Below are 22,396 nucleotides of genomic sequence, written 5' to 3'. Positions count from 1 at the left end.
TAAAACATTAAAAAACAACTGCCACCACGCCTCAGACACTGAAAATGTTCAAAGAATACAGCACTTTCCTTAGTCTTTAAAAATACTCTAACTGCTGGGTGTAGTGGTGCATGCCTTTAATCCCAGCATTCAGGAGGAAGAGGTAGGAGGATTGCTGTGAGTTCAAGGCCACCCTGAGACCACATAGAGAATTCCAGGTCAGCCTGAGCTACGTTGAGACCCTATCTTGAAAAAGGAAAAAAAAAAAAAAAATACTGTTACTAACTGTTAATATCTTTATTCAATCATCCTAAAGAAAATTTTTGGGACCTTAGTATGAGGTGGAGTCTAGATAGAGAGTTCAAAAAGAAAGAAACATGGTTTCTTTTCATAGCAGAGCCTGTCATGGTTAAAGAGAAAAACATCTGTATCAATCAATAACCACTCCAACAAACAGGAATGTACACTTGGACCAGAGTGAGTGGTGTAGAGGGCAGAAACGGGCACAGGTCTTATCATAATGAGGGGTCAGATGAGATCTCCGAGGAAACATCCTTCAAGGAAATCCATGAGCTGATCCCAGTGAGCTGGGAATTCGGCAGCAGTGGTGGGGAACATCCCAAACAGGTGAAAGAGGTCCACTGGCCCCAGAAGGGAAGCTGCCTGGTATGTCTGAGGAGCTGAACTAAGGCCCCTGAGACCAGAGGCTGAAGAGTGACGGGGAGTTAGAAGAGTAAGCAGAGACCTGACCATGCAGGTTGGAAAACCCAAGTTCAAATGTTTATAGTTGATCCTTATAACAAGTTAGTAATAAAAGGTTTTTGAACAAGAGCAATTTGTGACCTGATACATGCCACAGACGTTTCTATATGACCACTTGGAAGAAAAGCAGGACTGAAAGGGAAATGGAAAAGTTAAGAACTTTGTGCAGGCAGCTATGGAGATTGCTCAGTGGGTAAAGTGCTCACTGCATAAGCATGAGGTCCTGAATTCAGATCATAAACACGCATGTGAAATCTTAGGTGTTGGAGTGTGTGACTCTAGTCCCGATTCTTGGGAAGCAGAGAGAGGAGGATGCCTAGTTTGTCTAGCCAAATTAGCAAACTCCAGCTATAGTGAGAAAGCCTGTCATAAAAGTGGGGGTAATGGAGTGAAAGACCAAATATTGACCTCTGGCCTCCATATACACACAAACTTGCATACACATGCACAATCAAACCACACACAAACACACATAAATACACACAAACGAAAGAAGTTTGTTCAGGATTGTAGGAGAAAAACTGCAACTTGTTTTTCCTCTCAGAATGTAAAATAGTGTTCTTCTGTGATGTGAAGCAAAACACCTCAAATTCGTATTCACTTTATGAAACAAAGGTTTTGTTTTTGATTACTTTTCTTCTTTCTTCATGAAATGATCGCTGTATGTCAGGGTGTTTTCCTAAGGCAGCTATTCCTCATAGCATAGAAAGTGTGATGTTTGACATGTGCGTCTGCTTGAATGGACTATTGGGTGCCCAGACAGCTGATGCAGCAGTGTGCCTATGAGACTCTGAAAGAGATTAGCATTCTAATTGGTGGGCTGGGTAACGAAACACTAGTCTTCCCAAGGCATATGGGCATCATCTTATTCACAAAGTGTCAAAAGAGAACTAAAACAGTGACTCAATTCTCTCTTCAAGAGCTAGGCCACCCATCATCTCAAAGGGCTCCTAGTTCTCAGGCCTTCAAATGTGGACTTGGGCCTTGCAGGTAAGAATTTCTACCAATGGTCTCCTTGTTCTCAGGCCTCTGAAGTTGAACTGGATCACACCACCAGTTCTCCCGGGGCTCCATCTCACAGATGAAAGGAATTGTCCAACTCCATATTCACATGGGCCAATATTTCCTCATAAATATTTCCATATATCTATATCCACATCTTAGTGGCTCCATTTCTCTGGAGAATCCTGACTAATACAGGGACCCAGGGCTTCAGTCTGGTCATATCTTCATTTCAACAAATGGCATCCATAACTTCTTTGGGAGGACAGACTGCCAAAACATGTGACTCTACATCTGAATATTTCAGCCCAAAAGTGAGATGTGTTATTGACTAGAATGAGTCCTTTGCCCTAGCTGACTATAAATGAGTGAAACAAAAATGATCAACCCTCTCATGTTTCTAGAAAACACCTCGATATGGTGGTATGCAATGGAAACCAGACTATACCTCTGTCCATCAGTGAGGAGAAATGTGGATAGATTTGAGCCTTATTCTGGAGCCAAGACAAACAAGACTTCATAATACACAGGATGTGAGAGGGGAGGAAGACAGAGGTGTAAAGACAAGGATATAAGCAAGATCAATTCATGACTAACCCTCCTATATTTCTCAGAAGGACATTCTAAAAATACCAGGGTCATAATATCTGTGGCCTCAAACAAATCCCTGTAAATCCTGAAACACTTTCTCTCCCTAGAACTCCATCTGCTCTCTCCTGTCCTGTCTCTAAAAACACTGCCTGTGCTTTCTGAATGTATTATCGCACTCACCAAGCATTTGCATATTTCTAACTTGCCAGTTATCTTATTCAGGCAGCACCACTAATGAAATGAATTACTAATGAACTGAAGACTCATTATAAAACAGTAACAATTACAAACTAGCAGAGTCTCAAAGATACACCTCTCCTTAAATTGTAGAACTGTATCTTTCTTAATAAAAAGTTGGAGAAATTGGACAGAATACATAGAAAGCAACTGATAGTATCTGTTGCTAGTATGGGGTCAAAACAGAAATGACAGAATGAAGTTAGAGGGAGAAAATAGGATCTATGGAGTAATTGGGGCTGACCTTGAATCTGGGTTCCACTCTGAACTTAGCCTTAAGCCTAAGGGTTTTCTTTTCTTAATTCTTTTCCATAAAGTAGTGAAAGTGATTAAATTGGAAGTGTATAGAAACCACCTTATATGCAGAAGTCAATAAATGACTGTGGTGCTCTTACTCTCCTAAGATCATTATTCAAATCCTTCCTCAAGCCAATCACTGTTATCACCATGGGGAGTGGAAAGTTCTCACATCTACAGGAAGTCACTCAATAATGGCAGGAACAGACAGGAAGCCCTTTCAGTATCCTTTGCTTTCCGTGCGTCTCTCACTCCTTTCCTTTGAAAGTCTCCAGCTTTCTTCCTCTTCGTGTACAGTGCTTCAAAGTTGCTCAGAGGCTGAGGAGACAAGAGGCCTGAGTTCTGAGGAAGAAGCAGAAAGGACCGACAGGCGGCCCCTACCCGAGACGTTGGCACATACCACAGAGGAAGCCTTGGGGTAAGCCCTCTTTAGTGTCTGATTTAGGGATAACTCTGAGAAAAGTCAAAAGGGGCAGAGCAAGACTGATCAAGGTGAGCATAGGAACTCCCAAAAGAAGATCAGAAGCAAACTGGCGCAGCAATAGATTGCCATAGTACAGGCAGATTTGTAACCCTTTGTGAGGACCTGGCCAGAAGGGTGCACCCCAAAAGACTGAGCGTCATGAACTTTGAAACAGTTTAGGCCATCATCAGCCACACAGGCAAAGGACCCCACAGCCTGCTCTCAGGGGTTCATTTTCAGGGAGACATCCAGAATATGAGTGAAGAGAGATCCACCAGGAATTAACTCATGGTGGTATGAGGTGGAATGGGGAGAGAGAAAGAATAGGACCCAGGAGAGCTACTGGGAGCCTTGTAAACAATTCAACCTTGGACACAGTCTCTGCGGGCTCAAAGTAAGATTTCTGATTCTGTTCCTCCAAGACTTTTTCTTTCCATTTCATTCCAAGTTCTGGTGGAGGCACTTCTTACAAAACAACAACAACAACAAAAAGAAAACAAAAACAAAAAATGATCATCTCATATTTGAACTGTCAAACTGTCCAAGGAGCACCACAAAGGGACAATGTTCCTCCCCCTGGAGACGAGCTAGAACTCAGGGGCGGGCATAGTTTTTGTGGCTTTCAGATAGGCGAGCAGAGATGGCTCTGACTGCCAATGCCTCCTGTAATGGTTTGATTCAGGTGTCTCCCATAAAATCAGGTGTTCTGAATGCTAGGCTCTCCAGCTGATAGCATTTGGAAATTAAGCCTTTTATGGGTGTTGTACCCAGTTTCCCCATGCCAGTGTTTGGCACACTCTCCTGTTCCTGTTGTGTACCTTATGCGAGCCAGGGGTGATGTCCACCCTCTGCTCATGCCATCATTTTCCCTGCCATCATGGCGCTGCCCCTTGAGTCTATAAGCCAAAATAAACTTTTCTTTTTCCTTTTTCTAAAAGCTGCTCCTGATCAGGTGATTTCTGCCAGCAATGCAAACCTGGCTGCAACAGTATAGTTGGTACCAAGGAGTGGGGGTGCTGCTAGATACCTGACTGTGCAGCTTTGGCCTTCTGGAGCTGATTTTCAAGAGGAATGTGGACGGATTCGAAACCTTGGCCTAAGAGATGCCTTGCAGTGTTGTAAGTAGAGCTTGATGGACTGTTCTGGTCAGAGTTGAAAGACCTGAATGCAGTAAGAACTATGGACTGTGAGGTTTGGCTTATGAGGGTGAGAAAGAGCTTTTCCTAGACTGGGCTAGAAGCAGTTGGTGTGAGAGGCTTGCTGTTATAGCCCTGTCCTGAGAAGTTGTACAAGGTTGCATTGAGTAGAAATGAACTGGTGTGAGCAGAGGAATATGGCACAGAAAAAAAAAAATCTTTATGCTGAAACTGCTGCCCATTCAGATGCAATTGAGAGATTACAACCTTTGGGATTGGGCCAGCTGATCTGCATTGGGGCAACAGGAAGAATGTAGACTCTTTTGAAGGGGACTGAGTGCTCAAGAAGTGTCCTGTTCTTCAAAGTCTGCTTTATTCCTCCCCTGTATTAAAAACTCAGTACCCTACCTGGTATTGTGGAGTAGAAGAAATGCAGGAAAGAGAGGGTCAATTATTTTGCAGCATGGTGTTGTACTTTGGTAATGGCCATGGGCAGTGTGAAGCAGGTTTGCTGGATGTGTGCATGGAGACTCCATAGGGCCATGAACCATGGATTGCAGTGGAGACCCAGTAGAGATGCTGAGACCATGAGATGCCTGGCAAGGAGAGCTGCTGGCCCTGGATGTTTCCCAGGACTGGGAGTAGCCTAGCTGGAGGAGTGGAATTAGAACTCCAGAGACTTGTTGCTGGTTAGAATTATCGGACTTAGAGACATCACTGGCTACAGTTGTTGGACTTGGAGCTACAGAGTTTTATGTTTGCCCTGTTGAATATTTTTTTTGTTATGCCCAGTGCCATCTTTTGCAGTGTAAATGTTCATTCTGTGCCATTATGGGGTTGGGGAGATTTTAGGGGCATATTTTTTTTGGCTCAGTTAAAAGACCTTGGGCTATGGGAATCTTTGAACATCATTGGAATTGAAAAACTATAGGGACTTTTAAAGTTGGATGAATGCATCACATTTAAAATCATATATGGTTATCAGTTTATGAAGGCCAGGGGCAGAATGTGGTGGTTTGATTCAGGTGTCCCCCATAAACTTAGGTGCTCTGAAAGCTAAGTTCCCAGATGATGAAGATTTGGGAACTAATGCCTCATGGAGGTAGTGCATTGTTGGGGGTGGGCTTATGAGTGTCATAGCTAGTGTCCCCTTGCCAGTGTTTGCCACACTGTCCTGTTGTGGTTGTCCTGATGTTGGCCAGGAAGTGATGTCCACCCTCTGCTCATGCCATCATTTTCCCTGCCATAATGGAGTTTCTCCTTGAGCCTGTAAGCCAAAATAAACCTCTTTTTCCCCACAAGGTGCTCTTGGTTGGGTGATTTCTACCAGCAATGTGAACCTGACTGCAACAGACTGCCAACAGGCCTGCCATGACTCAGGGAAAACTGAGGAAGAGGGGACGGAAAGATTGTGAAAGCCTAAGGTGGGTAGGAATATTCTGAGGCATGGCCCCCTGCTATCCCACAGGGACTGACTGACGCCTCCGTGACCCCACAGTGAATACCACAACCCCACTGAGGACGGCCCCAAGGAAATGGGAGCAGGGGCAAGGGGATAAAAGTATATGACCTGTTATATATAAAACAAAATTATTAAAAAAAAAAAAAAACAAGGCTGGAGAGATGGCTTAGCAGTTAAGTGCTTGCCCGTGAAGCCTGAGGATCCCGGTTCAAGGCTCAATTCTCCAAGACCCACGTTAACCAGATGCACAAAGGGGTGCATGCATCTGGAGTTCATTTGCAGTGGCTGGAGGCCCTGGCGCACCCATTCTCTCTCTCTCTCTCTGTCTGCCTCTCTCTCTTTAAGTCTGTTGCTCTCAAATTAATTAATTAATTAATTAAAAAATCAAAATTAAAAAAAAAACAGCTGGGTGTGGTGGCACATGCCTTTAATCCCAGCACTCATGAGGCTGAGATAGAAGGGTCCCCATGAGTTTGAGGCCACCCTGAGACTACATGGTGAATTCCAGGTCAGCTTGGGCTACAGCAAGACACTACGAAAGAAAGAAAGAAAGAAAGAAAGAAAGAAAGAAAGAAAGAAAGAAAGAAAGAAAGAAAGAAAGAAAGGAAGAAAGAAAAGAGAAAAAATCCATGACCTCACAGTGCCTGGAACTACCTACACAAGACCATCATAATAGCAGGAAAAGATGATTGATGTCAACATAAGAGAGAGACTGATTGACGGGGGAGGAGACATGATGGAAAATGGAGCTGTGACGGGGGGAAAGCAAGAAAGGAGGGAATTATCATGGTTTATGTCTATAATTATGGAAGTTTCAGTGATGAAATAAATAAACAAGCAGGTATTGTAGCAAATGCCTGTAATGTCAGAGCTGGAGACAGAGGCAAGAGGATCCCTAGGGTGCATTGGCTGGCAGCACCTGTTGAGTTCTGGCTTTAGTGAGGCCCGGTTTCAGAAATAGGCAAGAAGAGTGACTGAGGAGAAACCCAACATCAGCCTAGCCTCAGGCCTCCATGAGCACATGAGCGCCCCCCCACACACAAGTGTGCCCACCTGAACACACACATGTATGTACTCGCATGCACATACACGACATGCATACAAAAAAAGCCTTGACTTTGCTCTTTGAATCCAAGATACCATCTACTGGAGTCAGAGCGAGTGAAACTGGAAATGTGGACAGTCCACTGCTTCATGGCCACCCCAAGGGAATCAGACGCTGTCATGGTCCTCAGAAAAGGGCCTCCCTTACCGGGCGTGGTGGGGCACGCCTTTAATCCCAGCACTTGGGAGGCAGAGGTAGGAAAATTGTCATGAGTTCAAGACCACCCTGAGACTACAGAGTGAATTCCAGGTCAGCCTGTACTAGAGGGAGACCCTACCTCAAACAAACAAAAAACAAAGGGGGGGACCTGCCACGTACTTGGAAAAGTAAGCAGATCAGTTAATTCAGCATTGCCATGACAACATGAAATTATGGGAGAGGCTTGACGGGGGAAATCAGAAAGCCCTGAAACTGAAGCTTAGTCTGTCCTTTACTGTGTGACTTTGAGCAAGTTCCTTAATTTCTGCAAGGCTGTTTCCTTTTGTACATGACAGTTACATCTTTGAGAACTTCGGTGGAGAGAAAATGAGATGCTGTGAATAGCGCCGCGCACAGTGTCATATGCATACTCCTTCCTCCCCAAATCAACGTTGTTCCAGTGCCCCTGAAAGGACTGGAGAGATCTGAGAGTTCTATGTGAATCCCTAGAAAATACTAGCAAGAAACCATCCTGCAGTGGTGAAGGAAGACAGATTACCTCACAGGAAGGAATCCTTACTCCTCAGGGCTGGTTAGAGAAGGAAGAGGGAAGGTTCTCATCATCAGGGGCCTGAACTGACTCATTACCCTGGCCTGAGGGAAAGGAAGACTGAGAAGAACTGGAATGAAGGGAATTAACCTGTGAAGAGACTGGGCAGTTATCAGTGTGCTGATAACAAGGGTGGAGGGAGCATGTGCCTTATACAGTTAAAAAAAAAAAAAACTTCCCAGAGCTCTGTTCTGGTCATCCCACTCCCTCAGGCTGTGGAGGGAGCCCTGTGCAAGGCGGCTGAGACCTCTGAGCATAAGCTCTCCACAGGCCACTTGTCCCCCCAGAAGCACTGCCTGCTTCCGGGGAGGTGGGGTCGGTCAGTCTCAACTGTTGTTGCAAGGAAGAGGGACTGTTCATGTTCAAAACACATGAGCTCATGAGGAAAAGAGAAATGGAAAGGCAACATATCAAAACATTGACAGTAAAATCAGAATTGTGGGTGATTTTTGTTGTTTTTCTCTGAACTTCATCTGCACTTTTTGTACTTACTATGGCTGTTTGTGAGATAGGGTCTCACTATGTTACCTCACCTGTTATCAAACTCCTGGGTTCAAGCCATGTCACTGCCTCAGCCTCCCAAGTAGCTAGAAATATAGGCACATGTCACCAAAACCTTCCCTTGTGCTTTTTTAAGTTACTAAAATAAATCTACAGTTCTCTTGTAATATTATAGCAGGGCTTTGTGGCACACACCTTTAATCCCAGCTCTCAGGAGGCAGAGGTAGGAGGATCTCTGTGAGTTTGAGGCCAGCCTGAGACTTTGTAGTAAATTCCAGGTCAGCATGGGCTATATGGTGAGACACGACCTCAAAAAAAAATTACTTTAAAAAATTAAAGATAAAAGTATAAACCATATCAAATGTTCTTAAGATTCAAAGACAACTACAGTATCCACGGCAAGTGTTAGTCTTGAGCCAGAATTCCATGTCAATGGAGCCAAAAGTAATTCTCAAACATTTCTATTATGTTCATTATTAATAGTGTGTGCCCACCTCCCTAACTTCTGGAAAGCTGTCCAAGGCTTCTAGAATTTTTTAAACAACCCCAATGCCAGGTGGGCGTGGTGGCGCATGCCTTTAATCCCAGCACTCGAGCAACAGAGGTAAGTGGATCGCTGTGAGTGCAAGGCTACACAGTGAATTCTAGTTCAACCTGGACTAGAGTGAGACTACCTCAAAGGGAAAAATTTCAAAATAAAACAATCCCAGAGTTTATATGCTCATACTTGCATTTCAGGAATTTTCTGCTTTTAAAACTTACTTTCCCTTGTCTATTTTTTGTTGTTGTTGTTGTCATCGTTCTTTGGAGGGGGAATAGTCAAATGCAAATGTCCCTGTGGCATCAAGCTAGACCGTGAAGTCCTTAAGGACACAGGCTGTTCTTGTTCCCCTCTCAGGCACCCTTGTTGAATAATGAATGCTGTACATCTTCAAAGATCACAGCCACCCATCACTGTCTGTCCCCAGCTATCTGCCTGGTCCCCATCTCCACCTCTTGTCTTTGGCCCTTGACAGAACTCAGCATCGCTTCTTGTTGTTCTAGAAGAAAGAAAAAGCAGAGCAACATTCTGCTGGTGGTAGCCTAACCAGGTGCTGTCACGTGTCACTCTTCCCCGGGGCCCTGGTGTGCTGAAGCTCAGCCTCCGTGAATGTGGGAAGAGATGACTCCAGACCCATCCTTGGTTTCCTCGGGGCCAGCTGCCCGATGCTGGTTCGTGTAATAACAATGCTCACCCTTAGACTGCCATTTCTACGAGCCTCTTCAAAGCCCTTTACAATTATTAGCTAATTAAGGCAAGCCCTACCCTGGTGACTACAGTCATAATTCCCACTTGACAGGTGGGGAAACTGAGGCAGGTGTTCAGTGTGCTGCTACATGCCAGTCAGCTTCTGGGGCAGAATTTAAAGTAGCCAGTGACTGGTTCTGCGTTTAAGCCAGCACACTGCAGAGCCTTCTTATTCCAGCTGCGTGTCAGCGACTGTGGGGAGGAGGCTCTCTCCACTAACGCGCTGTGGGCACGAGGGGCACTCTCTCATTCAATACTCGCCGAACTCTCTCGGCTCGTATTGAGTACTCAAATGGGGGCTATAAACAAAGAAGCAAAAGGCACAGAGGAATGGGTTTGCCATGGGGTTTCTTTTTCTTATTAACCATGTACAGTTTTGGAGTGTATGTAAAATGTATATGGCACCAGGCATGGTAGTGGATGCAGGAGGCTGAGGCAAGACCAGCCTGGGCTACATTGTGACTACCCAGGTAGCTAAGGCTCCATAGCAAGACTCTGTCTCAACACAAACAAAAATCACCTGGGGCATTTTAAAGCCAATTAATTACATACTGTTATCTACTTCTGACTGATCCATAGCTTCCTAGCTGAATGAGATTTAAGAAAGAGAAGGGCTGGAGAGATGACTTAGTGGTTAACTGCTTGCCCGTGAAGCCTAAGGACCCCTGTTCGAGGCTCAATTCCCCAGGACGCACGTTAGCCAGATACACAAGGGGGCACACGCATCTGGAGTTCATTTGCAGTGGATGGAGGCCCTGGCATGCCCATTCTCTCTCTATATCTCTCCCTCCCCCTCTCTCTGTCTCTAATAAAGAAATTAATAAAAATAACTCTTTTAAAAAAAGAGTACCTTGGTGCTAAAATTGTGGCTCATGGTTGAGCACATGCCTAGCATGCATATGGCCTGGGATTTGATTCCCCAGCACCAAAGGGAAAAGGGAAAGAAAAAGGAAAATAAAATTCTAAAATGAATCTGAATGGTTAACATTTATAACTTAGAGATACTGCCACACCAAATGTGTCCCATGCTGAATAGCAGTGTGGCTGAAAAGAAGATATTCCAGAGCAAAATTAAGACCTTCCTGAGGCAGAGGTAGGAGGATTGCTGTGAGTTTGAGGCCAGCCTTTGGCTATATAGTGAATTCCAGGTCAGCCTGGGCTACAGAGAGACCCTATCTTGAAAACCCCCTCCCAAAAAAATATTAAGACCTTCCTGTGACAAAGCAGTCTAACCTTGTCCCCAAGCAAACACGGGGAGAAACAAAATCATGAAGGGTGAAGTCTCACAATGTCCCTCCTGCCTAAAGAACTGAACTGAGAAGAAACTTTGCTTGTTTGTGCTTCTATTGAATTAACTGTCAAAATGAAAGCAATTATAAATATTATCATGACAGTTTTTCTTTAAGCAATATGGTTTTCTATTTATTTATTTAAAAGAGAGAAAGAAACAGAGTGAGAAAGAGAATAGGTGTGCCAGGGCCTCCAGTTATTGCAAATGAACTCCAAACGCATGCACCACCTTGTGCATCTGCCTTACATGGGTACTGGGGAAACAAACCTGGGTCTTACTTTTTAAAGAAAGTTTTAAAACCTATTTTTAATCATTAAATTTACTTGTTTATAAGAGAGAAAGGGTAAGAGGAGAGACAGAGAGATAGAATGGACATGTCAGGGCCTCTAGTCACTGCAAACAAAGTGAAGATACAGGTGCCACCTTGTTCATCTGGCTTGATGTGGATCCTGGGGAATCGAACCTGGGTCCTCAGGTTCTGCAGGCAAGCGCCTTAACTTCTGAGCCATCTCTCCAGCCCAGGTCTTACATTTTATCTGGCAGGAAACCTACCAGGGCCTCCAACCACTGCAAACTCCAGACGCATATGCCACCTTGTGCATCGGGCATATGTAGGTCCTGGGGAGTCGAACTGAAGTCTTTTGGGTTTGCAGGCAAGTGCCATCTCCCCAGCCCATGGATGAAATTTTGACTTTGTTATATCCAGTCCACCTCTCCTGTTCGGCCTCCCAGCCTGCCAGGCTCCATCTCCCAGCCACTTTGTTTCTTTCTGGAGACTCTTGGGACTATACACCTCTTGTGCATTTCTTTTCCATCACATCCTCTCAAATGTCATATTCACGTCCCCTTTCATCCTCTCTGAGGGGCTTTGGGATTAAAGCTGCCGGTGCAGGGTGCACTATAAGCACATGGTTGGGCCCACATTCCTCCAGCTGGGGAAGACTCTCTCTCCCTTTTCCAGCCAGCTAGCAGTTATTTCTAGCTCTTCTCAGTAGGAAATAAATCATAAATCAAGTCTGAAATAGATGTAGGATCTAAATTTCAACTTGAGTTTACCTGATTACCAAGCCTGGGCTATTAAAATAATGAATAACTGTCATGAAGGCTGGAGAGATGACTTAGCAGTTATGGTGCTTGCCTGGGATCTCATGAAGCTAAAAGCTTCTGCACAGCCAAACATACCATAAGCAGAGCCAATATATTACCCACTGAATAGGAGAAAATCTTTGCCAGCAATACCACTGACAGAAGGCTAATATCTAGAATCTACAAAGAACTCAAAAAACTAAAAAATGAAAAAAATCAAACAACCCACTCCAAAAGTAGGACAGAGAACTAAATAGGGAGTTCTCAGAGGAAGAATTACAAATGAGCATCACAAACTTAAGAAAATGTTCGCCAGGTATGGAAGTACATGCCTTTAATCCCAGCACTTGGGAGGCAGAGGTTAGGAGAATCGCCATGAGTTCAAGACCACTCTGAGACTACAGAGTGAATGCCAGGTCAGCCTGGGATAGAGTAAGACCCTACCTCAAAAAAAAACAAAACAAAATGTTCAACATCTTTGACCATTAGGGAAATGCAAATTAAAACAACTATGAGATTCCACCTTGCTCCAGTAAGGATAGCATTAAACAATCAAATGAAATCAAATGTTGGCAAGGCTGTGGAGAAGTAGGAATACTCATTCACTGTTGGTGGGAATGTAAACTGGTACAACCACTATGGAAATCAATATGGACACTCCTGAAAAGAATGAATATAGAGTTACCAACAAACCCTGTTATTTCCTTACTGGGTGTTGCAGTCAGATTCATATTGCTGCTAGAACTGGAGAGGGTAGGATCAAGTCTAACCTAAATCTCCTACATCTTCCTTCCCTCCCTCCCCCCGCCTCTCTAACTCTTGTATATTAGTTATCTTTTTCCTCATTTTCTTAGTGGCACTGACCTGTAACTCCCAGCACCAGCATGGGGCTACCATCCACAATGAGCTTTTGATCAGAGAAACCTACAAGGTTTCCTAATAGGATGACAGACTTCTCTCAGAGTACTTGATGACGTACCAAAGGCCAGTGGTAAGACCCTATTGCTGAAGACTCCATATGCAGCTGACATGTAAAATGGAATGGCATGGCTGGAAGCCAGGAGAGAGTCAGGCTCCAGACAGTCAATGTGTCTAGTGCCAGAAGGTGCTAGATGGGTGACTGGGGGAAATGACCAATATCTGTCCAAGCAACTCATGGTCTAACCTACTTAGCAACAAATAACCTGGTGTGATGCCCACACAAGTGCAATAGTGGCACACAGCCATGGTGGGGAACCAACTGCTCTTGATTTGGCTAACTGATCCCCTCAGTGGTACGGGACCCATAGCAGGATCTGGGAAACACGTCAGAACCATATCCAAACATAAGCCCACTCTCCAATATCAAGCTACCACCAATCATGGGCTACAAGAGGGCCTACACCTATTAAACTCTCTATAAAAAAAAGTAAGTGTTATCTCAAACTTTCCGGGTGCTAACTTACCCTCCGTTGGAGAATCTGCTTCTCTTTTTCAGATAGATGCAGATCCTAAGGAGAAAGCCACCCCATCATACCTCAAAAGGGCCCTGGTTGAAACTAAGAAAAATTGGCAAAATAAGCAAGGGTGCTGTTTTCCTGATGAACCGGATACCAGCACAAGGGGAAGGAGACCAACACAGAGAAAAATCAACTCCTACCAAATCAGAGAGCCAGATCCTCAGAGGCCCCCAACACCTCATCACTGAAGCAGACCAAAACTGAACCCAACATGGCTCAGGGAAATTTTGTGGAAGAGGGGGTGGAAAGAATGTCAGAGCCACATGTTGGGTCATGATATGCAGAGACATTTATCATACCCACAACTGTGGGCCAACTCCACAATGCATGACCCATATACCTCAACAAGGAGGGGCCAATAGGGAGGGGGTAGGTCACGGATGAGCCTAATAATGGTACCAAACTGCCTGTATTTGCTGAATAGAAAACTAATTTAAAAAAGAAAAGAAAAATAAAGAAATCACCCAACCAAGAGCAGCTTGTGGGGAAGAGGTTTATAGGCTTGAGGGAAAGCTCCATGATGGCAAGGGAAAGTGATGGCATGAGAAGTGGGTGAACATCACCACATGACCCATGTAAGATGGACAACAGCAACAGGACAGTGTGCCAAACACTGGCATGGAAAAACTAGCTATAAGACCTTAAACCCATCCTCAACAATAGACTCCCTCCAGGAGGCACTAAGTCCCAAATCTCCATCAGCTGGGAACCTAGCATTCAGAACACCTATGTTTATGGGGGACACCTGAATCAAACCACCACAGTGGGCATTTTCCCTAAAAGCTTCACATCTCAGTTCAGAGATAGTTGCTCAACCATGTTTAGAGCTGCTTAATTCACAGTAGCTAAAAACTGGAATCAAACCAGGTGCCCATCACTGGATGAATGAATAAGCAAGATGTGATATATCTACATGATGGATTTCTACTCAAGAGTAAAAACAAATGACACATTGAAATTTATAGAAAAATGATCGAACTTGGAGCAGATCATCCTTAGTGAACTCACACAATCACAGGAAGACAAACATCACATGGTCTCGTTCATCTGTAGTTGCTGACCTGGGTCAGCCTGAGGGGCAGACATACCTGAATAGCATCTTGATGCCTGGACAACAGGGAGAGTAGAGCTTGGGGAAGAACACAACACTGAACCCAGATTGAACTGGTACCATAGAACCCTACATCCTGGAAGTCAGACTAAAAGGTGGAACCCACAGAGGACCTTAGGGGCAGCACCTGAATCGAAGGGCCCTGGAGAGGGTGAGACGAAACCTAACCTCAAATTTCTTTTGTTTCTCTTTCTTCTCTTTTTCATTTCCCTTGGTACTGGTCCCTGCTCCAGGATATGGTCTACTTCCACAATGAGCGGTTGATCAGAGAGATCTATTAGATCTCCCAAAACAAACAAGATGGACTGCTTTCAGAGCACATGATTATCCATCAGAGGATAATGGTAAGATCCTTCTGCTGAAGGGACCCTACACTGTCAGCACAAACTATGAAGAGACCTGGTTGGAATCTGGAGGCAAGCCAATCCCCAGACAATTAGCCCATCTAGTGCTGTAAGGCACTATATGAACTACCAGGGGAAAGTGGCCAAAATTTGTCTAAGCAACTCAAAGACTAAGTGACTCAGCAGCAAACAACATGATGTGATTCTCACATAAGTGCAACAGTGGCACACAGCCATTATGGGTAACCAACTGCTCTTGGATTGGCTATCAGATCCATTCAGTGGAAAGGAAACCATATCTGGAACTGGGAAACAAGTCAGAATCATATCCAGATAATGATTCTGCTTTCCATTGTCAAGCTCCCACTAACCTTAGACTATAAGAGGGTCTACACCCTTTTCATTCTCTCTAAAATAATATGGTTATCCCCTTTAACTGGTGCAGGCATCACTTTCCATTGGAGAATCTGCTTCTCTTTTTCAGATGGTAGCTGGACCTGAGGAGATAAATGACCCAGTGCACTCCACCCTGGCCCCAGCTGAAACCACAGAGCAACTGGGGAAATGAGCAAGAGTGCTGCTTTCTTAGTGAATCTGGTATCAGCACAAAGGTGATAGAGATAGATACTGAGGACAATCTACACCTACAAAACCAGAGATCCAGAAGCTCCTAAGTGCCCATCACTGAAGTCAACTTTAAATGCTCCCAGCATGGCTCAAGGAATTTTGTGGAAAAGGGGTCAGAAAGATTGTTAAAGCCATAAGTTGGGACATTTTGCATAGAGACATTGCCCTCTCACCCCCACATAATGCATGACACACAATCCCCATGGGGTTGACCTGCATCCCCAACAAGGAAGGCCTCTTCAGAACAAGGGGCAGGGAGGAGGAAAAGGATGGTACCAACATGTGCTGTTTACATACTAAATATATCCATATCTAACAGAAAAAAGAAAAGGGAAAAAAAGAAAAAAGCTGAGATTTGGCAGAATTGTGTGTGTGTGTGTGTGTGTGTGTGTGTGTGTGTGTACGTATGTATGTATATGAGGACTTTTAATGTCAGACTGAATGCATTGTATTTTACAACATGGATGGTTATCAGTTTATGGGGGCCAAGGGCAGAATGTCATGGTTTGATTCAGGTATTTCCCATAAACTCGGGTGTTCTGAATGCTAGGTTCCCCAGCTGATGGCAAGTGGAAATTAAAACCTCCTGGAGGTGGATATTGTTGGGTGGGCTTATGTATGTTATAGCCAGTTTCCCCTTGCCAGTGTTGGGCACACTCTTCTGTTGCTATTGTCTACCTTATGTTGGCCAGGGGGTGATGTTCACCCTCTGCTCATGCCATCGTTTTCCCCTGCCATCGTGGAGCTTTCCCTCTAGTCTGTAAGCCAAAATAAACCTTTTATTCCCCCTGCTCTTGGTCAGATAACTTCTTCCAGCAATGAAACCCTGACTGCAACACGGGCTTAGTTGGTCTACTGTCTCTGCCTGTCATTGGACACTGTCGTTCTGTGGCACTTGCTTCATCTTGTCATTACTCTGGACTCCTTACTCCATTAGCGTACTTTCACAGTCCCCTGGACAACCTCCGGCGGTGAAGGATAGATATCCTATGCCTGACTCCTTGGGGCTACTGTAAAAAGTCACACAGGTGGGTGAACTGAAACCTTTATAATCAAATGTTGCCCAATTTAATAAGCCTTTTGCATGCCTTAGCAATTCTACTACAGGTGCCAGTTCTCTCAATGACCACTCTACACATTTAATCCTCCCTCTGTCTTTGACCACTCTCTGCCCTCCTAACATCCTATTGCACTGTGCTATCTGTTCCAAAGAACACAGTATTTCTGCTCAGTGTGAGTTAGCCAGTAGCCCGTCAGTCCTGACCTTCCTCCCATCTCAGAAAAAGGAGGGACTCCCATCATTCTGTCGCCAGTGTACCCGTCATCTTGCTTCCATCTCTGCTGAGACCATACTCTCTGAGCTGCGTCTTTGCTCTCCCCCCTGACCACTGTCATGCTCGATTCACCACCATCTCAAAACCAGACACAAAATAACTCACCCTGCTTGCTATTATCTCTCAGTTACCTATTCAAAATGCAGTCTGCTTCTGTCTCTTCTTTATTTGCAAATTCAGTAAAGTACTCTTGCAAAGCATTGCTAAGTCAAAGGGGATGTTAGCATCCTGGCTTTAACCAAATCACACGCCCACAGAAGTAACCACATGACCGACTGCTCATTCTCCCCGGGTTCCCATCACAGTCCCCTCTTTACTTGCCAGCCTTGGGCTGCACTTCAGGGTGCTTCTGCAGATTAGGTTCTGGGCCATCTCATAAGTGCTTGTGTTCCCTGCCCTACTCCTTTTTCTGATGGGTTTTTAACCTCAATGCCCGTCGTTCAGTCACAGGCATACTCCAGGACAGTGTCTCTTGGTAGCCTGTTTTCCTTACCTCTCTCCATGGACTTCCTTTTCCTTCATCTAATCTCACTGCCCCAAGGTAGAGTATCTCACACATATATGTGGCCATGCCACTAACTTCCCTGCTTCAAAAACTCTCCATGGCCCCTCTCATCTTGGATATTGCCTCTGGGTCTCTTGTTTTTCCATCCCACCATCGCTTAACTGTTCCATGGACCTCTTTTTCATCCACGTATTCTCATTGCTCTCAGGTATATTAAGTCATATGTATATTTGGCCATGTCACTTTCCCACGTGCAAAGCTTTCCACGGCCCCCATCACCTGAGGGACATGGGCCTTCCTCATTAGTGGGGCACCAAGACTTTTCACCATCATACCTTTCACCACTTGTTTAGTGACAGTTCACTAACCACTACCAGATACAAATTTCTCTCCTTCCATTCCCCAGAAGGCTTCTATTATGGACTTTTGACTATTTTTAATTACAGGATTTATTTGTTTGGTGCTGGCAACCAAGCCTTTGGGCACATTTTCATCACTTTCACATGCCAGGAGGAAAAACTCTTTAATAAGATTTGGAGGGAAAGATACACACACACGATAAGCATTTCTGCTATCACTGTTATCTGTGGAGACACTTTCACTTTTAAAAGCAATTCTATCTTTCTATGTTATCCCTAAGTTAAAAGAGATCACGTCACAGTATTGACTAGCAAGATTTCACAGAAAACATAAGAGACTGCACCAGCTCTTCCAAAATAATAAAAATTAAGACTGAAAATGCAGAGAATCTTTCTCAAGGAAAGAAGTTATTCCTACAAAGTCATGTCATCAGTATTTGACATCCATAAGACCTCTAAAACACAGAGTGAATGTCACCTTCCACATATGATCTGTAATACTGCAATGAGTCCACTGGCCAAATTAAACATGCCAAGAAAAAAAAAAAAATATATATATATATAAGGCAATTGGGAATTTTAAGTATGTACATTCAAATTCTATTTATGGTAACATAATGATGACCATAACATAAATCTTAAAGACTAATCAATTATACTCTCCCTTCTTCTCTCTCTGGAATGAATGCATTAACAGATAGGGAAATTTTTCAAAACTATAAAGCCTAAAGAGTGAGATTACTTTTCCCAAATGTTTTGCACAGTCCAGCTTTATTCCAGAGAGTGATGTGGCAGCAAAGCATGCTGTGTGCCGGCAGAAAACCTCATCCAAGGGGTGGAGCTGGCTGACCTGCCTCTGGGATACAGGCATAGTGATCACCAGCATTCTAACTCCAAACTCATCAAGCAAACTTCTCACTACATTGACCCCTGCATTGGCTTCTGAAAGCAGGAAGTGAAGAGTCCTGTCTACAGCGTAGCTTGGTTACGCTTTGTACCTATGACATAATATTCTGGCTTGTCAATAATTCTTTTAGGAGTTTGGCTAATGGGAGTCTGCTTTAGAAGTAACCATATCTTTGATGGCTAAGAAGATGCCTTACTGGGTAAAATGTTTGTTGTCTACTTGTGCGGCCCTGAATTTAGATTCCCAGCATGCGCATACATGCTCAGTGGGCACAGCAGCCCACTTGTCATCCCAGCACTCAGGACCTCAGGGACAAGGGGGTAACTAGATGAGCCAAACTGGGGAGTTCTTGATTAAGGTGACATTTCCTGTCCCAATAAATAATGTGGAGAGGAATCAGAAAAGACATTCTACGTCAAATCTCTGGCCTCCACATGCACACGCATGCACACACACATGCATGCATGCATGTGTATTCTCACATACACACATAAACCCACACATATGCAAAAGGAATACCCTTACCCAAGAACTGATGAAATTGAAGCTTGGTGCCTACAGAGAGGAGGGACAGATACTGATCTTCCTCTCATTCAGTCATCCACCAGCTATCTGTGGAGCCCAGACTGTGTGCCAGAGAGAAGTGATAGCACTGGAGATAACATTGTAAGCAAGACCATGTCACCACTGCTGTAGAAGATAAGGCACTCACTCCCCCTCCAAATTTACAACAGCAAAACTAGCCAATGCCCATAAACATATTAATTTCTATAAGTCACAAATCTGTGCATTGGTGGATGCCTCTTAATTCAAGCTATGAGTACAGCCTTTAAGTGGCAGCATATATGTGAGCATTGCTGACAACTTAAAATTGTCAAAGATTCCACAGACCATCTATGCTTCTTATCTGTTTCCAGTTACACTTGATGAAGATTAACTAAGCACCTCTTGACTACTACGTCTATTACCAAATTGCACTGTCAACCTCACTGTGGGAAGACAGTTTTCAAAACTGCAAAGTCACATTTGGCCTGACAGAAAGTGATATGCATTAAAGATTTTATTTTACTTCTACGAGACTCAGTTCAAGGAAAAATCCACAATACCAGCATGTTGATAGAAAAGAGAAACAGAGATGAATGAAGGTGTGGAGGCAAAACTGGTGAGAGAGAGTGCTGGACAGCAACAGGGCCTCTTCCAGATAGGACCCGATTTGTATACTGATGAATAAGAATTAGTTTGCATTGCTGTCTACAATTTAGGTTTGTCAAATAGCTCCAATGCGCCAGAATCAGAGAACTCTGTGTTGTGTTATCTAAAGAAAGCAAACTTAACCACTGACACACAAGATTAAGGTTAAAAGGCTAGCAGTATCAAACCTAACAAACTCACTTCTGGATTTCAGTGGCTTGCCACACCACAGTTTAACCCAAAGAGAAATCCATGCACCTAGCTTAGGAGCAAGGCATCCTCTGGAAAATCTAGAATGCAGACTTACCTGAGTAGGCTGAAATGAGGGTTACCGATGGACAAGTGTGATGGGGAGCTTTATGAAAGCTTTAAACCCAGTGGCAAACATTGCATCTTAAGCAGAAAATGGCTTATTCGGCAAGGTAGAGAAAAAATGAAAGTGGAGCATTTTGGGAACATGTGGCAAGCCCTGGAGGCATCCATGCCACACATGACTGGCCCAGAAGTGTGAGACCCTTACACAGGTACTTAGAGCAAGACAGAGTGGAGATCACCCACAGTGCACTGTCTCAGTTTTTTCCCCGGTCTCAGAGCAATTACAGACCTGAAATAGTAAGTCTTTTTAATGACCTACCTCCAAAAATATTTTCTTATCCTACATCTAGGAATACCTGGTCTTTCTTTGGGTTTGTAAACATTTGGTACACTGAGAATATTTTAATATTAGTAGCAATATCCAGTGATGCAAAATTTCTCTAATATACCTGTCTGCTTTAGAATGAAGGTCATAATAGAAACATATATGGGACGGTAATTAAGTGCCAGGTATTTTGAACACCTTCAGTACATTGTATCTTATTTACTCCTCTCTAGAAACATAGTTTAGATGCTAAATTCATTTTGGCAAGTGAGGAAAATAAGACATCTTCAAAGTTACTTTACCACAGATGTGGTTCAATGCAGAATCATACTTATTTAAACCATTATGAGAATTTTATGGTTCTTGAGTATGAACTTTGTAAATGACCTAAGTCATAATATCATGCAAAACAAATGTATGCATGCACTGATTATTTGTACACATGTGTGTTCCATGGAGGGGTGTGGCTTCCATTGTGTTATCTTCCAAGCAAAATCAAGTTGCCATCATCAGGTATTATATGTGCTCATAGTGATTGGGTAAGTAAAGTGACTAATTACCAGTTTGATGATCAATTGAAACTACCATTGCAAATGATAGGTGTTTAATGATATTTATGGCAAGATTAAGTATCCCTATTAGTTGACTAACAAAGGTACTTTCCCACTTGGACCCAACCTCACATATCACCTAACAAGCTTTACATTATGTCCACCCCTTCACACTGCATTGGCAGCTGGGATGTGGAGGAATTTGTTTTCTGTTTTCATGTGAATTAGTTTTCACAATATAAGTAATATAACTCAAAAACCTTTTATTTACTTTTAATCCAAGCATAAGTTCTGCAACATCACAAGAGAAAAACCCTGAAGGAGAAAACTATGGGGCTGACGGAAGAGTTCAGTCAGCAAAGGGCTTGCCATACAAGCAGGAGGACGAAGTCTGATCACTGGAACCCACATACAAACGCTAGGGATGGTGGTGTATGCTCATAATCCCAACTCTGGGGTGGAAGAGACAGAATCCCTGGGGCAGTTAGTCTTAGTCTACTTGGCAAGCTCCAGGGCAGGGAGAAGATCTATCTAAATAAAAAATAAGTGGATGGCATGCCTCAGGAATGATACTCAAGGTTGTCCTCTGACCGCCACACATGCACACACACTCCTGCACATATTCAAACATGCACACACACAGACACACACACACACAAGCTGTGAATGAAGGAAGGATGTTCAACAAAAAGTGGACAAATGGCTATAATATTGGCAAATAGTTGAGGTAAATATTAGGGTACTTTCTTAATTTATAGAGAGTTTGTGTAACTTTCCCAAAATTATAATCTAAAAAGGAATGATCCATGCAAAAACATGCAACCAGATTCTGTGCATATCAATGATTGTGTCATAAGGATAAACAGTGGAACTAAAATAGATTATCTTTTCAACAAATTTTTTTTTAAAAAGTTACAGTTCAAATGGATTCTATCTGGTAAAGCTACTTGTATGGTAGCATGTTTAATATTTAATATTTAAGAGGAAAAACATAAAATTGCATTCAATGCATTTTGCATTATGAGATGAGTCTTAACCTACAGGGACAAGGAATGAAAGATTATGGCTTAAAAGTGGTATGATGGCTTGTATCATAAATTTGACAGAATTGAGACTCACCTGGGATCCAAATCTCTAGGCATGTCAGTGAGGAAGTTTCTAGATTGGGTAAATTAAGGAATGAAGACCAGCTCCCACTGTGTGTGGCACCCTCCAGGGGCTGTGGTCCCAGACTGAGCCTAAGAGAAATGTTAGGTTCCCTGCTCTATGACTAGGAACGAATGCAACTAGCTGCTTCATCCCACTACAGACGTGCCTTGCCCACCCTGACACACTGCGCCCTCCTTAAGTACCCAAGCTTGAAGAAACTCTTCTGCCCTT

At 43.6% G+C, this 22,396-nt stretch overlaps 1 protein-coding gene across 1 annotated transcript in view; it reads right to left on the bottom strand.

The window, feature by feature from the left end:
- The window catches only part of St8sia6 (ST8 alpha-N-acetyl-neuraminide alpha-2,8-sialyltransferase 6), a 156,579-nt gene that overhangs the window by 65,000 nt on the left and 69,183 nt on the right, over positions 1–22,396 (bottom strand). The gene's annotated exons all lie outside the window — the stretch shown is intronic.

Source organism: Jaculus jaculus, chromosome 15 (genome assembly GCF_020740685.1).
Source record: "Jaculus jaculus isolate mJacJac1 chromosome 15, mJacJac1.mat.Y.cur, whole genome shotgun sequence".
In the NCBI taxonomy this organism is placed as follows: Eukaryota; Metazoa; Chordata; class Mammalia; order Rodentia; family Dipodidae; genus Jaculus; species Jaculus jaculus.
The sequence above is the reverse complement of the archived record's forward strand: the minus strand, read 5'-3'. Positions and strand labels throughout refer to the sequence as shown.